Source organism: Diuraphis noxia, unplaced genomic scaffold (genome assembly GCF_037042655.1).
Source record: "Diuraphis noxia isolate RWA-SAM2 unplaced genomic scaffold, SU_Dnox_SAM2 contig0004, whole genome shotgun sequence".
In the NCBI taxonomy this organism is placed as follows: Eukaryota; Metazoa; Arthropoda; class Insecta; order Hemiptera; family Aphididae; genus Diuraphis; species Diuraphis noxia.
Window position 1 is genome coordinate 67,850,446 of NW_028301714.1, and position 17,352 is coordinate 67,867,797.

The 17,352-nt window shown below is 28.9% G+C and overlaps 1 protein-coding gene and 1 long non-coding RNA gene across 3 annotated transcripts in view; both read left to right on the forward strand.

Annotated features, from left to right (window-relative positions):
- Positions 1–570: 570 nt before the first annotated feature.
- LOC149056404 (uncharacterized) lies at positions 571–5,190 on the forward strand. 2 transcript variants are annotated; one of them, XR_016191629.1, is made up of 3 exons: positions 571–862; positions 935–1,058; positions 4,423–5,190. It is a non-coding gene; the product is annotated as an uncharacterized LOC149056404 (long non-coding RNA). The 2 variants fall into 2 exon arrangements; XR_016191628.1 differs by having other exon boundaries at positions 571–1,058.
- Positions 5,191–8,001: 2,811 nt separating this feature from the next.
- The window catches only part of LOC107167664 (Sarcoplasmic calcium-binding protein 2), an 88,140-nt gene continuing 78,789 nt past the window's right edge, over positions 8,002–17,352 (forward strand). Inside the window, exon 1 of the mRNA XM_015516818.2 lies at positions 8,002–8,177. The gene's annotated coding sequence lies outside the window, so the exon portion shown is untranslated. The remainder of the gene's footprint in view (positions 8,178–17,352) is intronic.

The following is a 17,352-nucleotide window of genomic DNA, read 5'->3' on the forward strand; positions in this document are numbered from 1 at the left end:
GAGTGAATGCGGTTACTAACCTTGGCGTCGGATACATAGCTCATTTTATATAGTTATGAAAATAATATTACCTTGAATGGAAAGATGTATATGTCTTGGAATATCGAAGTTGCTAGTTAAACTTAAATTTTTTATATTTTTCCTTTATAATACATTTATCGAACATAAAAAAGAGCTTCATTATTGGTTATTGACGACATAATAAATTATAATAGTATAACATAATAATTTTGCTAAAATTAAACTACTTGTTAGACTTGGTATGTACCTACTTGGATCTTAACCGATAACATATCTACATAGTAGACATTTTTAAAGCGTAGGTGATTTTGCTGTTTCACACCCTATTATTTATTTATATGGTTATTTTCCCAACGCATTGTTAGTTTATTGAAGTAGTATATTAGTAGTTAGTATCTTGCCTTTACGTCGATATAGTATTATAGCATTTCATCAATATAGACTGTACAGTAGACTTAAATAATTGGATTTAAGATTGTTTTTGAGTGTTTAACCAAATTTGATATTATAATATGATATAGAATAACAATTACATTTTAGGTATGAATGGTGCCTTCTGCAATTTATTAGTTATATATGATTAAATGAGAAAGAAGTGACTCATTACTCGATACACTCGATGCTTTTAGCGAAGAAGAGAGTTAGTTAAAAACTTTGTACAATAATATTATATCATAAAATACTTGAATAGGATATCATTCAGGTAACTAACCTCAGAATAACTAGTTAACCTTACTTTTTATCATAATAGCAGGTCAATCAACTATCAATATTTCTTTCAATCCACTTATATTACATCTGTTTTGTGATATTGTGAAGAAGACTTGTTATGAAAAATAAGGTTTGTGTAATTTGTTGATTTAGAGTGGAATCTTTTATAGTAATTTTTTGGAAGTTCGTTGGCAATTTTTAGATAAATGCAGAGGGCAACATTTGTCAAATAACAAAGGACGGCCGACTGAACTTACGTCCCATTCGTCTCAATATACCTAGACACCTAGTTGACATATAAATTGTTTGCTGAGTATTTTAAGAGTGTAAGTAAATTTTGCCCAACAACTGTAATAAAAATGTTTGAATTTTCAGTGATGAATTTATTGCTGTTTTTTTTTTTTAATTTTAAATTAGATAAAACTGTGAGTATTAAATATGTTATAAATTATAATACTGATTTTAGTACGGTATAAAAATGTATTAATTTATTTTTATCAAGTTAAGTTGAATTAAAACTTAATAATAATTAAGGCTGATATTATACTTTTATATTTTTTACGAGTACAGTGATATTATGTTGTATCATAAATTTAAACTGAAACTGTTGAAAAAAAGTTACATATAGTTTCTATACTGCTAATTGAAACTGAGTTATTTTTGTTGATTCCTAATTCTTCCATTTGTAGAATACATTTTTTTTTCTATTGTTTTTTAAGACCTAACCTCAAAGTTATAAAAGTTCCAAATTGTATTGTAAAGTTTGATTCAATCTCTTTGATGTTAAAGTGCAATGTCTACGCAATGTATTGAATACCAAATGAATCTAAATTAAAATCGATGTGCAATGATAGTTACTTCTCAGTACTCACTAATGCATTTAGCTATAACAAGATTTTTGACTTTATTTCATAATGAATTTGATTATAATATCATAATATTATTAGAAAACATTTTATTTGATTATTTTTCAAAGTATGTTATAGTTAAAATGTAGCATCACAAATAACCTTGAACAAATAGTAATGATTTTATATATTCATAAAATGAGTTAACAAGACTTCATTGTAATTATAAATCAAATTTAGGTACCTACTTTGTTTGGTATATGTATGCTCCATAATGCTATTAAAAATATAAATTAAACAATTAGACAGTAATATCTTATTATAATTCACCGGAGAGGTGGAGTTATAAACAATACATTTTTATAAATTAATATAACATTAATTTGAAGTGTAATTATATATATTTATTAAATTTATATGTATCCAAATTTACTATATGTATTTTACTACACTTTTTTCCTTGTTTGACCAACAGCAAAGGAGGTTCTGTTTTAAGTGTTCTAACAATACTACTCCTATGCTGCCATTTTACTATACACTTATGACTTAACAACTTTTATTATACTAGTTAAAATAATATCGAAATTTAATGATATAGACGTTTGATTAATACTTCATTTTAATTTAAATTTTGAAACCTAGCTATGTATTGAAAAAATTGGCCAAATCACGAATATATGATATAAAACAAGAGAATTGAAAATTATTTGAATAACAATTATTTTTAATTATAACATTATTTGATTTTATAAGAAAGGTGAATTTAGTTATTTCAATATATATATATTTTTTTATAAAGTACCTACAACCCTATAAAGCTATGATGTTTAAGTATGCAGTTTACGATTAATATATTAATATAGTGGTCACATAGAGCTTAAAGAGTAGAGAACTACTCGAAAAAGTGATGACGAACAAAAAAATTGCATACATTGAACTACCCATACAATCTGCGCTCTCTTTATCGCATAATACATATATAATGTAAAATTTACTTTTAACTATATGCAGAGCTAATACAATGAAAACTTTGATTTATATAGTTAAGAATTGAAATGCTTAGTATTAGTTTAATGAAACTTAGGAAATAATACCACCACTAAATGCCTTTTTTTTATTAGAAAAGATAAAATATACAATCTGTAATTGGTATTTACAATAGGTAATTTTGATGTTTTTAATTATTTTGTACAAGGCGTGATGGCGTGATAGAAGAGGGTGCCCAGCGACACTACTTCAAACTTGATGTGTCTACTTAAAAGTTAATTTTTAATCAAAGGTGGAAAAAAGCGATAAAACTTTTTAATTACGATTTTTACAAATTTGTTTTTCTAAGCTTAAGTGAGCTGCAGGACTGCTAGAACCCAATTAGCCGAAGGCTCAGTCTACCGGCTCGCTGATCTGAGTAGATCATCCTTGACAGTATATTATTATATTTTCCACTCTAATCTATCATTGAACACATTTTAATTTATTATATTTAGGACTCGCGGTTCTCAACAGGAGTGACATGTCATCCAAGAGTGACGTGGATCTAGTATACGGATGGCATAAAATATCTACGGGAGAATGAAAAAAAAGTAGATAATTACTAATTTTTTCGAATAAAATCGTATTATTGTATCAGCCACCGCCGTGCAGATAATCGTTACTTACGTTAGAACGACATATTAATAAATATAATACTTTAAACTTTTATTATAATTTTTAGGTATTACTTTTTTTAAACATAAATATGGTTTTGGGCTGGATAGTCGATACACGATAAAATGTTTCTGACCGATTTTTCGTAAGGTTTTCGTTATCATAATTACTGTTGGTTCATACATTTTCCAAATAGGAATAATATCAATAGTTTATAATATAGTGTTATAATTTGTACACTATTTAGGAATTTGATGTGATTGCTCCAGACATATTTGTATTTTAGTGTTTCAGAATCCCACTTACTCATTTACATTAATTTGTGCTTACTCTATAAATGGATTAAAATTCTAATAAATTGTGCAAAATGTACTTTCTATAGGTAATAACTTATTACATATGAATTATGATAAATGGATTTTTTTTAGTAAGTAATTTATTTTAGGAGAATAAATGAAATAATTTGTATCAATAATTGTTAAACGTTATGTTACTTTTTATATATACATATATGTATATATTATTATAAAAATAATATTATATATTTATAAAAAAATCAAAATGAGTCAATTTGATCGAATTTCATGAACTTTATCACTTTCCAAATAAAAATTGTATAAATAAATGTCACTTACAGAAAAATGTTTTTCTTAAGTAAACCGAATCAAAAATCATATTAATATAAAATAAATTATGGTATAGAATGCATTGAATGAAGATATTTAATCATTGTAGATGTTACAAATGATATGATTTTATTGAAAAGTTATTGACAATCATGAACAGTTATTATTAAAATATGTTAGTTAAATAACTATTGAACGCTACTCGGTAATTTTCGTCTTCAAGGAAAATCTATGAATCATAAACATGTTTTTGTTAGTAAGTAACCGTGACGTAGAAAACTATACGAAAAATTAGTTGGAACAAAAATCTTGTATCCATCCCGAAAACATAATATTATTGACGTTAATATTTTTAATTATTTTTACAACCCGACATATGTACATGTCGTGTGATATAAATAAATTAATGCGAAAAATTATATCATAAATGTGTCAGTGGCAGCATAGATTGAGTGGAATAAAAATTAGATAATCAGTTTAATTGTATTATAACATTATACTAATACATTTAAAAGGATACCTTACAAAATCGTGTATTTCTTATGAAGTTAATTTTCAATTTTTTTTAACAGGTTCGTAGCAGTTGGGACAAGTTCAATGAAATAAAGAAGTTGGTCACCGGGGACTTAGGATTACCTACAAGCATACAACTCTTGCAAAATATAATTCCGAGACGATTGAAATAAAAACCCATTAGATAATGTGTATAAAATATTGGGAAGTAAACATAATATAATATGATGGTGAATAAGTACTTACCGTACTTATATAGTAGCTATATTTTTTTTGATTCCTCACTTTACGTCAATCATAATAATGGTATTGTTCAAAAAACAATAATGACGCAGTGTATTATTATCGCGTGGTTGAATTAAATAACGACGACGAAATTCTAAGAAACGATAACTTTGTGCTCGTGAGCGTTTTTTTGGGGGGGATTACACGTTCGCTTTAATCCGAACGGTGCGAGTAAATTATGTTAATGATATTTAGACGAATAAGCGCTTACGTGATTCTCATATAGTGATATTGTCCTCATTCAAGAGAAAACAATAAACGTAGAGGTATTATTCCGGTACACGTCGTGTACTCAATCACTGATTTAACATAATTAATAATCACAAAACGTGTCCAGCAAAAAAAGACCCACCAGTGCGAAGATCGAACAACTTGACACTGTACAGAAGCCTATAATCCGGTATAGTAACCTGGTATGTGGTACCTATTTTAATTTTTATTTGTATCGTATAGCCAGTATAACCACGCGATAGTCCAGTGGTACTCGCCCAAAAGACTAAGTTCTATGGATTATGTAATTCAATAAAGTTTTTATTTCTCAATGGTTTTTTTTTTCTCAAGAAATACTCAACAACTCTATGGATATCCTATACGTAACGTGAGTACCAATAGATTCCGATAATATCAAGACATCTGGAATATCGGTGCGCAAATGCTGCGGTGTTGGGTTAAATATAAAATCATCAGAATCAACGTTTTCGTTGTTTTTAAAACATTCGCCATTATTTTTCTTCCAGAGGAATTCAGCAAAATGGATATTATTCTTTATTGCCAGATGTTTTGTATTTTACTCACACATACAAACTATAATAATAATAATAATAATAATAATAATAATAACAATGATAATATTATGTATCGTAGAATTTATACTATCGTGTATATTATTATATACACTGCAGTATAACGCCATATGACCATTCGGACTTCACTTGATTCGTCATCACTCATAGTCGCCATGTGTTATTATGATTTTTTTAACACAGTGTAGAATAAGATCCAAAAACTATTGCTAATAATCGTAGGTGCAGGATATAATAATATTAATCTATCTAGAGTGGATTGGTACGGGATTACCCCGCAAAATGTCTGTCCACTACTCCGCTTGTCTAAACTTTAAATACTTATAACTCATAAACTACTCGTCCTAAATTCGATTTTTATGAATCAAAATACTTAGAAAAATATTCTGCTTTGGAATATGAAATTAAAACTCTATGTTGTCATTCCAAAAAAGTAAAAAACTTAAAAAATGATAATGATAAAAAAATATTTAAAAATATAATTTTTTAATAAAAATGTTGGTTTTTTAATCACTTGAAACTAAGTAAAAAAATATTTTGAAAAAACCAATACTTTTTTAAATAATGAGTGTTTTGTGATAAATTAATCACCCTGTATATATAAATGGATTTCTGTCTGTTTCTTTGTCCTTCATGAATTCCTAAATAGCTGGGCCGATTGTGACGAAATTTGATAGGTACAGAGATATATTAGACCTATGGGCAGAAGATAGGCTAAATTAAAAAGTGATAGGCCCAACCCTAAAAAAATATACTAAATTTAGTATATTTTAACCATTATCTATCTGTATGTATAAAAATATACTTCTAGCATAAACACAGGAAACGAATTTCACACACAGTATGAGACATAATGTAAGAAGTGGGATTTTTAACGGGCTATAATGAAGTGCACGGGTTCAGCTAGTATCAAATAAACGCACCGACCGGTAAATGTCTAAAGTCGAGTCTCCCGTAATAATATAGTGTAGGGGTCACTAATTATTACTCGTAGTGGGCAACATTAGGAATTCGGAACATTTTCAAGGGTCATTAAAACTCAATTTGCATAAATAACGTTTTAAGCAAAATCAAAAAATATATTATTTAATGAGCCGAAATAAACAAAAAAAAGTGCTTTATGTCTTATGTGCGAAATTTAATAAATTTAATATAGATAATATATAGAATATATAGAAAACAAAAAATTACAAAACGCAACTCTATGAGAAAAAAGATAAGGATTGTTCTCAACCAGCTATTCAATTAAAATGATAAGTGCACGATTTCTTCATTATCATGATTTATATTTGAAGAAATGATGTGTCACGCTTGAGATTTTTTTGTGGAGAGGCTGATTGTCAAATGTTTTTGAATTTATATCAAAAGCACTAGTGATATTTATCGATATAATATTATTAGTCATATTAATAATTTTCGATACAATCAAATCTTTTGAGGCACATTATAATATTTATTGAAATAAAAAAGACTTTAAGAAGATTTAATTCGTACAATGTACAAAACAACAGCGTGTATATTGTAATAATACAATATACATATTATAATATATTAAAATACGTTGAATTAAAGTACGACATTTAATTTCGCGATATTTTTGCACATTTCGAGGGTTTTTAAGAAAACATTTTCAAATCTAAATTTAAATTTTACGTGTAAATTAATAAATTTATGAAATTTAATTGAACGTGAGTATAGCAATTATATAGTTGGAAGGACAAAATGTATAATCATTGTATATATTGCTGGTTTTATGTGTATCTCGACGGTGCTGCAGCATGGTACGCTGAGAGTCAGGGAGAGGGGTGATTAGTCCGCACATCCCGGCTCAGAGACCAAAAGTTCGAAAGTCTGTCGTCGCGAGGGGGGGGGGAGGGGGTGCAGCTTAGAACGCCGTCAAAAGGACGATTGATGGTGGCGTTGCAGGAGGAAATAATAATTAGCGTAAAATAAATACCATCGGTCGAGCCGGGTTCAGCTGCAGCCGTGTCGCCCGGCTCGCAAGACGACAACGATAATAATAATATAGTGCGCGTTAACAGGTTATCCGCAGTCCGGTCGAGTAGGCATAGGTAGGCAAACCTAAGTAGGAAAAAAATAATACGCCTCCAATGCGGTGGTGGCTGCGGAGTCGAGTTCTACTTTCTAGGGTCGGCACCAGATGTCGCCCCGTAAGCCGTCATACCCCGAAACGTCGGTTGGCGGCGTCGGCGGCGCGGGGGGGGGGTGCTGAGGTATATCTGGAGTACGCGTTTTGGGTGTGCGGCAAGGGTAGCGGTAAACGGGTCGGAGGTGTTGTAGGCATTTAGACGGTGGACGGGGGATGAGAGACAGTTAGGGTGCCGGTGCATGCGGTCGGGGCCGCGGGGTGCGTCCGCGAGCCCCCCCCCCCCACCATACTTTTGCCCGGTGCTTGACGGTTGCTCGGGCGGCGACTTTGGCGCGCGCACACGCACACACACACACATACCCGGATCCGGACCCGTACATGTACACGCACACGAACTCGTACACGTACACGAGCGCGCGCGCGACGTTACGACACCGGATCACCGCAGCGCACCAAGCAGCAGCGTCAACCGCGTTTCCGGACATCGGCGACGACTGTACACTGTACAGCGACAGTAACGTACGACAACCGACGGCGGAAGAAGCACCAGCCAGAACAAGCTCAGCGCAACAGTTATCACTGCCACCGCCACCACCCTCGCCGGCCCCGCGCACAGGTAACGTCTATTTCCCGCCGCCAACGCCATCGTCACCTGTCTCAGGCGCGCGCGCCATTTTTTCAAAAATTAAAAAAAAAAAACAAACAAAACCAAAAATAATAATATGCGCCCCACTGTGTTTTTATTATTGTAATTTGTAGGTGTTGAGATATTCCCATTATATTATACTTATCGTTATTAAAAATATATGTTATATTTTTTAGTAATATACACAATATACAGTAAAACCTCTCTAAAGAACATAACGGAATCGCTTGGTACCAAACGGTTTTTTTCGTCATGAAGAAGTTTCCGTTATACGGAGACAAAAATATACGAGACATATAAGTTAGGTTCCGGTTAACTATTATTGTTATTTTTCGATGTGACGAGATTTATCCGTCTTACTGGGAGTCCGTTGTAAAGAGGTTTTACTGTATAATATTATCGTTATGCGATTAAAATGTGTTTCATGTTTGTTATTATAAAATGCTATATTTTATTTTCTGTGATGCAATTGCGCCGACGATTGTTATCGTGGTGGAAAATCGAACATTTAATTTTTTTACGCACATCTCGCGGTGTTAAAAGCGAGTTAGAACGGCGTGAACCGTTATGGAATTTCACATAAAGCTCATATTATACAACCAATAGGTTAAGTTATTAATGTGTTATAATAAATACTTTTATGTGTAACTACGTAACGTTGTATTCTAACTGTTATTTTACAATCGCCTCACGAATACGTTTGTGAGACGAGATCGGAACCAAACAAGTTGACTGCGAATGCCTTTAGGTGGATGGGCACTGCAGCAACACCAGCATTTTATTATAAATTATGACAAATTATTGTGTGAATATCGATAAAAAATTCATCATAAGTTGTCGATAGCTTATTTTTTATTTGTTTAATGCAGTATTGTTTACGGTTCGCAAATTTCGCGTATATAGCTTATAGCCTGCAAGTATAATCTGAATTAACCGAACAAAAAAGCAGTTACTTGAATTTTTAAATATCACTTTTTAATACACGGAGTACACTTTGATGAAATTTTTCACGTACCTATACAGAAAATAGTTGTAAAGAAAATAAATTTTAAAATCATAAAAATGCATTACTACTACCTATATAATAGCGGTAATAAATGTATATACAATAATATATTATATTATATTATTATGGTCATAAACAGCTTGATTGTACATTTTGGTTTAATTTTTTATTTCTATAACTATACGTAAAAAAATACGGCAGTTATTGTGTTGTTGAAACGTTTAAATTAATAAATACGTATTCGATCAAAACAAAATTAATTTTTATGATCTTAGTTAAATATGCACGTAAAACTAATCAAAAAAAAAAAAATTGATCTATATTTTCTATATTATATAATCTGGAAATTTATGTGGAATAATTAAAAAAGAAGGATTTTAATAACTTACTGTGCAACTGAAAAATGTATTGAACGGGTTTATAAGGAAAAATTGATTAAGAAAATGGCTGTTGTCTTTGTTAACCTAATAATTAGCCGACAACCATTTTTACTTGTTTCCTTTACAAATTTGTCAACACTTATTTTGATTGTAATTTTCTTATTTAATATAATATTTAAAACAAGTATAGTTTACTATTAGTAAACGTATCGCTTTTTCAGTAGTTCAAATTTAAAAACTTAAAAATTATATTTTATAAACTAAATATTATTTTAAACGATTAAGCATCATACCCAAAACTAAATAACTTATTTTTTTTTTTATCAAATAAATCATTTGTTAACAATACAATGAATTTCAAAAATGACTTTTAGGATACCAAATTCCAATGTTAAAAAGGTCTTTGCGGTACTATCAATCTAAATCTGGTATGCGGCGCAGTATAAAAGATATCAATGGTAGGTATTACACGTTTTGACGGTGTTTCAATAATAATATTAAGTATATATACAATTTTTTGACCATCACTTGAAATTTATTTGAACGAAAAATATTTTCCTTGGAAAATCAAATACACAACAGTTGTTTTGTGTAACACCCTTTACATTTTCACAAGTGAGGCAGATGATTGACTAGAAGTATAGTTTTTAATACATTGACCTTTTCACCTTTTGTGTTGTCAAGAAGATATAGTGATACCATAGATTTGTAAAATGTCCGTTTAAAACTTTAGGTTTGTCACAAATTAAATAAACCTAGTTATGGCATATATTTCTAAAATATTGACCTATTTCATTTTTTATAAGCATAGATATATAATTTTTATTTGAAAATCGGCATGTCTAAAAGTGTTATTACATGCTTCTTTCTTCTTTGGTTTTCATTTTGCAATATAGGGTATAAATTAAATTCCCTAAAGTCGATTTAACGAGAATACCACGTAATTTTATTTAGTTAGTAGGTACTCAAGTAAACTGCAATTCTCAACTTTTCGTTTCATTTCATTTCATACTTTCACAGTTCATTTATACATTTATTTCTTTATTGTTCTCTTTTATTTTGTTAGACGTACTATTTCTGCACTAGTTATTGATATTAACTCAAAAATAACTGCGCAGAAAATTAATATCGTAACAATACTATTCTTGGAAATAATAAATACAAAGTGTTACAGTATCTATAAAACGACAGTTTATTTCAGGATAAAATATTGAATTTTTAAAATTTAAACTACACAAAAAGTGAGCAACACGATATACGCACTTGAAAGAAACGATGCTAGTTATTCTGTATAGCAGAAAATCTGCATATAATTTGTCTTAGACTTAATGTTTTATGCGCAAAACATAAAATTATATATAAATACATGTGTGTGTGTGTGTGTGTGTGTGTGTGTGTATTTGAATAATTTCTATTGAAACGACGAGTGACGATAATGTTGGTCGTCAATCATCAAGAGACTCCAGATTGTGAGTAATAGTGAGATGCAAGTAATTAATGAATTGTTATTATACTGATTGCCAGAAAATAGTATTTTATTTTTTTACATTATTTAAATGATGCGTGTAGTATAGTTAACAGTAATGAACATTCCACTTAAAAGTAGGTAGCTATAAATGGCTATACCATGAAAAAATACCTTTAAGTACAAAAAATAAGTGTTGGGTGTGACAATATTTAATAGTCAAATATTTGCATTGTAAACACATGCATAGGTACTACTGTTAATAGGTAGCTATGTACTGAAATAATCATTGCAATCTAATAATAATAATATAGTAGTATGTAATACATCTATTTTTAAATAATATAATAATACTAATATTGAAAATCAATTCCATTATCTAAATATATTTTTTTACCTATATTATCCCACAATTTGATTGCACTTAACGATTTTAATTTAGTGTTAAGGATTGCTTTCATGACCAAATCCGTATACTGGACAAAAATGTTATTTCATCTACTACTATTTTGATCTACTATCTAATTTACAATTTATTAAATTATAACTATTTTAATTTAATTACTATTTTATTATGATCCATTTAATATTAGAATTTCTCTTTTACGTTATTTTAAATTTAAATTATTATTATTTTCAAAACGTCACAGTATTTGATATCTAAGATATAATTTAAGAGAACCGTTAAATAAGTAGTGTCAATTTCTTAAAAGGTGCATTTTTTATAAAACTCAAGTGTCAGTATTTTGAATTTAGAATTATTTCCAAGTTGGTTGTAGTACGTTATTGTTATAAACATTTTTTAAACGGTCAAGTTAAAAATAATACACCGTAAAGCTAATAAATTGTTTGTTCTGTTTAGAATCTAATGTTGGTATACGTTTAATGTTAAACATAAATGAGTCTAAAAATTTATTTTTTCCACGCATAAGTTCTTATTTACAATATTATTCAAAATTAATTTAAGATAAAAGGTAAATAATTTATAATAGTGGTCACTTAAAATGTTTACACGTTACATAAAAATGTAGATAGATGTAATTAAATAATATTGCTACTGGTGTCGTTTAAGCTAATGGGAAAACAAAGGATAGAATAAGTCATATAGCATTGAAATTACGATTTCAAAATAGTGTTGAGAAAGTGGTTCAGTAAGCATTACGTACTGCGAGGGTTTCATAAGACCATCTTCCTCTACATTTGTAAAAAAAAAATCACTTAACACTAAATGCGTTTTCGTTGAATTAAATGTAAAAGCTAAAGCTATATTTAATTGAAATATAATTACATAGAATTATTAAAGAAGTTAAGGAAGTTTCATCAAAAGTTGCCCACACCTTCTATAGAAACCTATACTAGGTATTAAAATGTATTTATTGATTACATTTTATGTATTTCACTTATACCATTAGGATATCAAAATAATATTGAATCACGAAAATTTAATAAACCATCCGATATTGAACGTATTATTTATTATAGACGTGAATCGATTCAAAGGGAATGATATTTACTACGGGAATAAATAGACTAAAAAAAATTCTTTTGAACCTTACCTAATATAAGCTTAAATTTTAACATAGTTTAGAGCGTAGACTAATCACAATAATTCTTAACATATTTATTATGCAAATTTCGTTGGAGTGAAAACTGAGAATAGTGAGATGTTTTTTTTATGGTGTGCCGTTCATTGAAATAACTAGGCCAGACATTATTTTTCACTGAACAAATCTGTTGTGGATTGTGTAAAATAATATATGATTATTAACTAAAAAAAAAAACCTGAAAAGATTTTTAAATATGATGATAAATTATAATTATCAGTTCGGTGCCGACCGTCGTAGAGTAAACACGCATGTTACTCCTTATCGTTACCCGATAGCGTCATGCGTTTTATATTCAATTACCTGCTTGTTGCGTAACTATATACGCGGCCATTCGATATGTATCGAAATAACACGCACAATAAACGCAATTTATCGTCATCTCTGTCTTCTCCAACAACTGACGAAAAGAAAAGCAAAATTTTTGTCACCCCAAATAGGTTTGCCGCCCTCGAGGATGGCACAACTTCCGAACCAGAGGTATTCAGTCCACCCCCAGTTACAGATGAGCTACTAGTTCAAGGGGATAATTCAAAGAAAACGTCTACTCAACCGACCAGCGACGGATCTAGCCACAGCGCTCCGACAATTTACATTAAAAATGTCACTAACTTCTCAAAGCTCAAGTATGATATTATTTCCATTTTGGGCCCAGACGCAGTTACCTTTAAGTCTTCTATGGCATTCATAACGATTCGTTCGGCCAATTACAATATTTTTGCTAATGCTGCGTCTATTCTTAATAAGAGCCGTGTGTCTTTTCACACACACACACCTCAACATTTACGTCCAATTCAAGCTGTAATCCGCCACTTACACTACTCCACTCCCACCGAGGATATCAAGACAGTCCTTGATGAATTGGGATTTTCTGTCCTTAACGTTAGCAATATTCAGAATAAAAAAACAAAGGCACCGTTGCCACTATTCCTAATCAACCTTGAACCAAAGGAACATAATTTAGAAATATTTCAAGTAACTAAGTTATTAAACTCCATAGTTATAATCGAAAAGCCCAGAAAATCTCGCCAACCTCCCCAATGCAAAAAATGTCAAATGTACGGACATACTCGTAACTGGTGTAGCCATCAACCACGTTGCGTCAAATGCAGTGAAAACCACCCCACTGATGAATGCACCAAATCTCGTGCCACACCGGCCAAGTGCGTACTTTGTTCCGGCGCTCATACCGCCAACTATAGAGGCTGCCCAGCCTTCAAGCAGGAAAAAAAATATTATCTCAAGAGGCGCCTTGCACGAAAAATGAATAACACAGATAATAATGATACACCGGTTCCTCCAGCAGTCCCTCTGGCGGCCAACATTCCAACCGAACCTCCTCCTATCAAACCGAAAAACTACGCAGAAGCAACGAAAAATCACAACACGAATGGTTCATCTCCACCCATCTCAACCATTCTGTCCAACTTTATTTCCAATCTAAACGCTATTATTAGTCCTCTTATCTCCCTGCTAACCACAGTCCTCAATTGAGGGGCGACAATACAAAAGGTACTATTTCCATTTTTTGCTTTTTCCAGAAACATCGATTTTCTATAGTAGCTTATCAGAAAGTCATAGTAAAAATCTAAAGTATTCAAAAAATACATAAAAAAAAACTGAACTTACTTATGATGTTTGTTTATATTTAAATTTCAGACTTGGTAAATTTAAACATCATTTTTTAAAGTGAATCGTGCCTAAATGTACTATTTCCACCACTTAGTTCGTTTTGTCAAAATTCGATGGAAATAGTACGTTTTGGTTATATTTCATCATAACGTACTATTTCCATTAAATAGTTCATTTTGACATAATTTAACGAATAAAGGTAGGTAGGCATATTTTTTAATATTAATTGTTTAACAAAACGACCTAGAATTTTATTTTTCGTAATTAACTATTTCATGAAAAAATAAATACTCGCCATACTTTTTTTTTATTGTTAAATTGCTGCAATGTTTTGTATTTTTTTTAAAAATAATAAAACATTATTTTATAATAATTAAAAAGGATGATACAAATCAAAATAAAATCAACAAATACTTTTATTTTAACATAATGTATTCACTTTAACAATAACAACTTAAAAAAAAAATAAAATGTGGTTTTACTATACGTAAAATTAAATTAATTATAGAATATATGAAATGAAAACAAGTATATTTATATATATTTAACTTTGATTAAATTATTAAATTAATTTATCACAATTTTAATTTGCAGTCTGCTCTTCTCATAAGTCTTTACTTTTCTTAATAACTAGTTTTTTTCTAGTATTATTTTATTAAAAATTATAAACAAAGAAATCATTTTTTTTTATTAATTATTAAAAAAAAAATATAAATAAAAAAAAATAATAAATTAATAAAATAAAAACAACTTATTATTAAACATAGAGAACTTCCCTTTAATAATAAAACTTAATGAGTTTAAACAAAATACCATAGCATATAATTTTATTATAAGTAAAATGAAAATAAATATGAAATATATGAAATAAAACAAATATCAATAAATTTAACTTAAATTAAATTATTTAGTAAAATTATCACAATTTTTAGTTAGCATTCTGTGCTTTTCTTATAACAAGTCTTTACTTTTCTTTTAAACTAAGTAGAGTATTTTTCTAGTATAATTTCATCACAAAATTGAAAATACTTAGGTATATTTATATTAAATAACAACAAAAGCCTATTTTATAATCATTAAAAAAAATTTCATAGTAGATTATACAATAAAAAATAAATAATAAATTAGGTTATAAAATAAAAACAACTTATTATTAAGCATAGTATATTCCTTTTAATAATAACACCTAATAAGTTTAAATAAAATAACATGGTATGTGGTTAATTAGAAAAATATACAAATAATTAAAAATTATTTAAAAAAATAAAAAAAAAAAAATTATGAATTTATTCATTATCATCATCATAATAATGAATATCTTCATCTGAAGGATCATCATTATTTTTAAAAATGTCTTCATAAAATTCTTGAGCGTCCTCTGGTATTATAAAAAATTTTAGAAGTTTTTTGACATCATTCTGCTTCGGGAGTTTGACATAATTCGTTTTTGGTAAGATTTAAGGTGAAGTGTATTATCATTATCATAATACCATGATAGTCATCATAGTAACTTTTGGAGCGAAATAATCTGTGATTATATTCAACACCAAAGCATGTACTGAATTTTATCAGTTGCACCAACTAGTAAATAAAATAAAATAACGTAGTCCCATATCATATCACCATGAAATAATTAAAGAATAATAAATAATAAACAATTAAAATTGAAATGTCATCTATATCTTTTACACTTGGAAATAGTACCTTTTGCAAATAATTGATTTAATATTACTACATTTTAACATGGGAAATATAACGTTTTGCTTCAATCTGGAAATAGTACATTTTGCGCATAATTTTGAAAATAGTACGTTTTGCATCAATACTTATTAAAATGATACTAAATAGCATGGGAAATATTACGTTTTGATGTAATTTGGAAATAGTTCTTTTTGACACGATTTTAGCGATGGAAATGGTGCGTTTTGCAGTAATTATGAAACTTTATCATCAAATATACACTAGAAATAGTACGTTTTGGCAAAATCTGAACACGCTATTCGATTCCTCGTGGTTTTTACTATCAGAAATGATATATAACTCAATTTTTCAATTTTTGGCAATAGTACGTTTTGCATTGTCGCCCCTCAATTCACTTCTAACTAAAGTTGCTTAGTTGTTATTATTTATCATTGTTAACAATAATCACCTCATTATGTTTTTATCTTATCTTTTTTCTCTCTATTATTTTATATATGCTAAAACTAATATTAACATTATATTCATACCAATGTTATCGTTTAAATTGTACACACAAATTCTATTTATCGTTTTAATCTAATTGTCGAACTATAATAGTTTTATTGCTGATGGTTCTAAAATAAAAAAAAAAATAAAAAAAAAAAAAATTATAATTATTTCCATGACGAATGTAAATTTATACATTTAATAATAGTATGTAAACTGATTTATTTAACCGGCCGTTGTTTGATTCAAACATGTCAAAACGAAACCAAAATTAGTTTGTTATAAATTACTTTAAACACACATAACAGTAGAATAATTAAAACCGTTTAAGGGTGTTGTACTGTTGTTAGTTATAAGCATAGAATATTTTAAATAATACTATATACATATTTTTATATAAAAAGTATGAAAAATTATAATACTGAAAGAAAATGGTTGTGTACCTATGTCAAAATTGAAAATACGGTTTCTCTTTTTTTCTTCTAATTGTCATTTTTAATTTAACTTTTTTGCCGTAATATCATACAAATGTTTGTTCAAAATTATTATTGTGATTTCTGAGAACTTTAAGACACATTTACCAAACAGATCACCAAAATACGTACTAAGAAAATATAGCAAAACTATTTTAATATAAGAATGATTTCATATTTAAAATTATATTATTTTCTCATAACACTGATGTATTATGAATTCACATGTAACAGCTGTTGCTGTGTTCGAAATTGTATAATTTGGTTTTGAATTGGAATTTATATTCACTCGTATTTACATCGATTATTATATTATTTATGGCATGCGCACAATTAATAATTGACAATCAATCGAATAAATAAATGATGCATGCAATAGCAATATTATAATATATTTA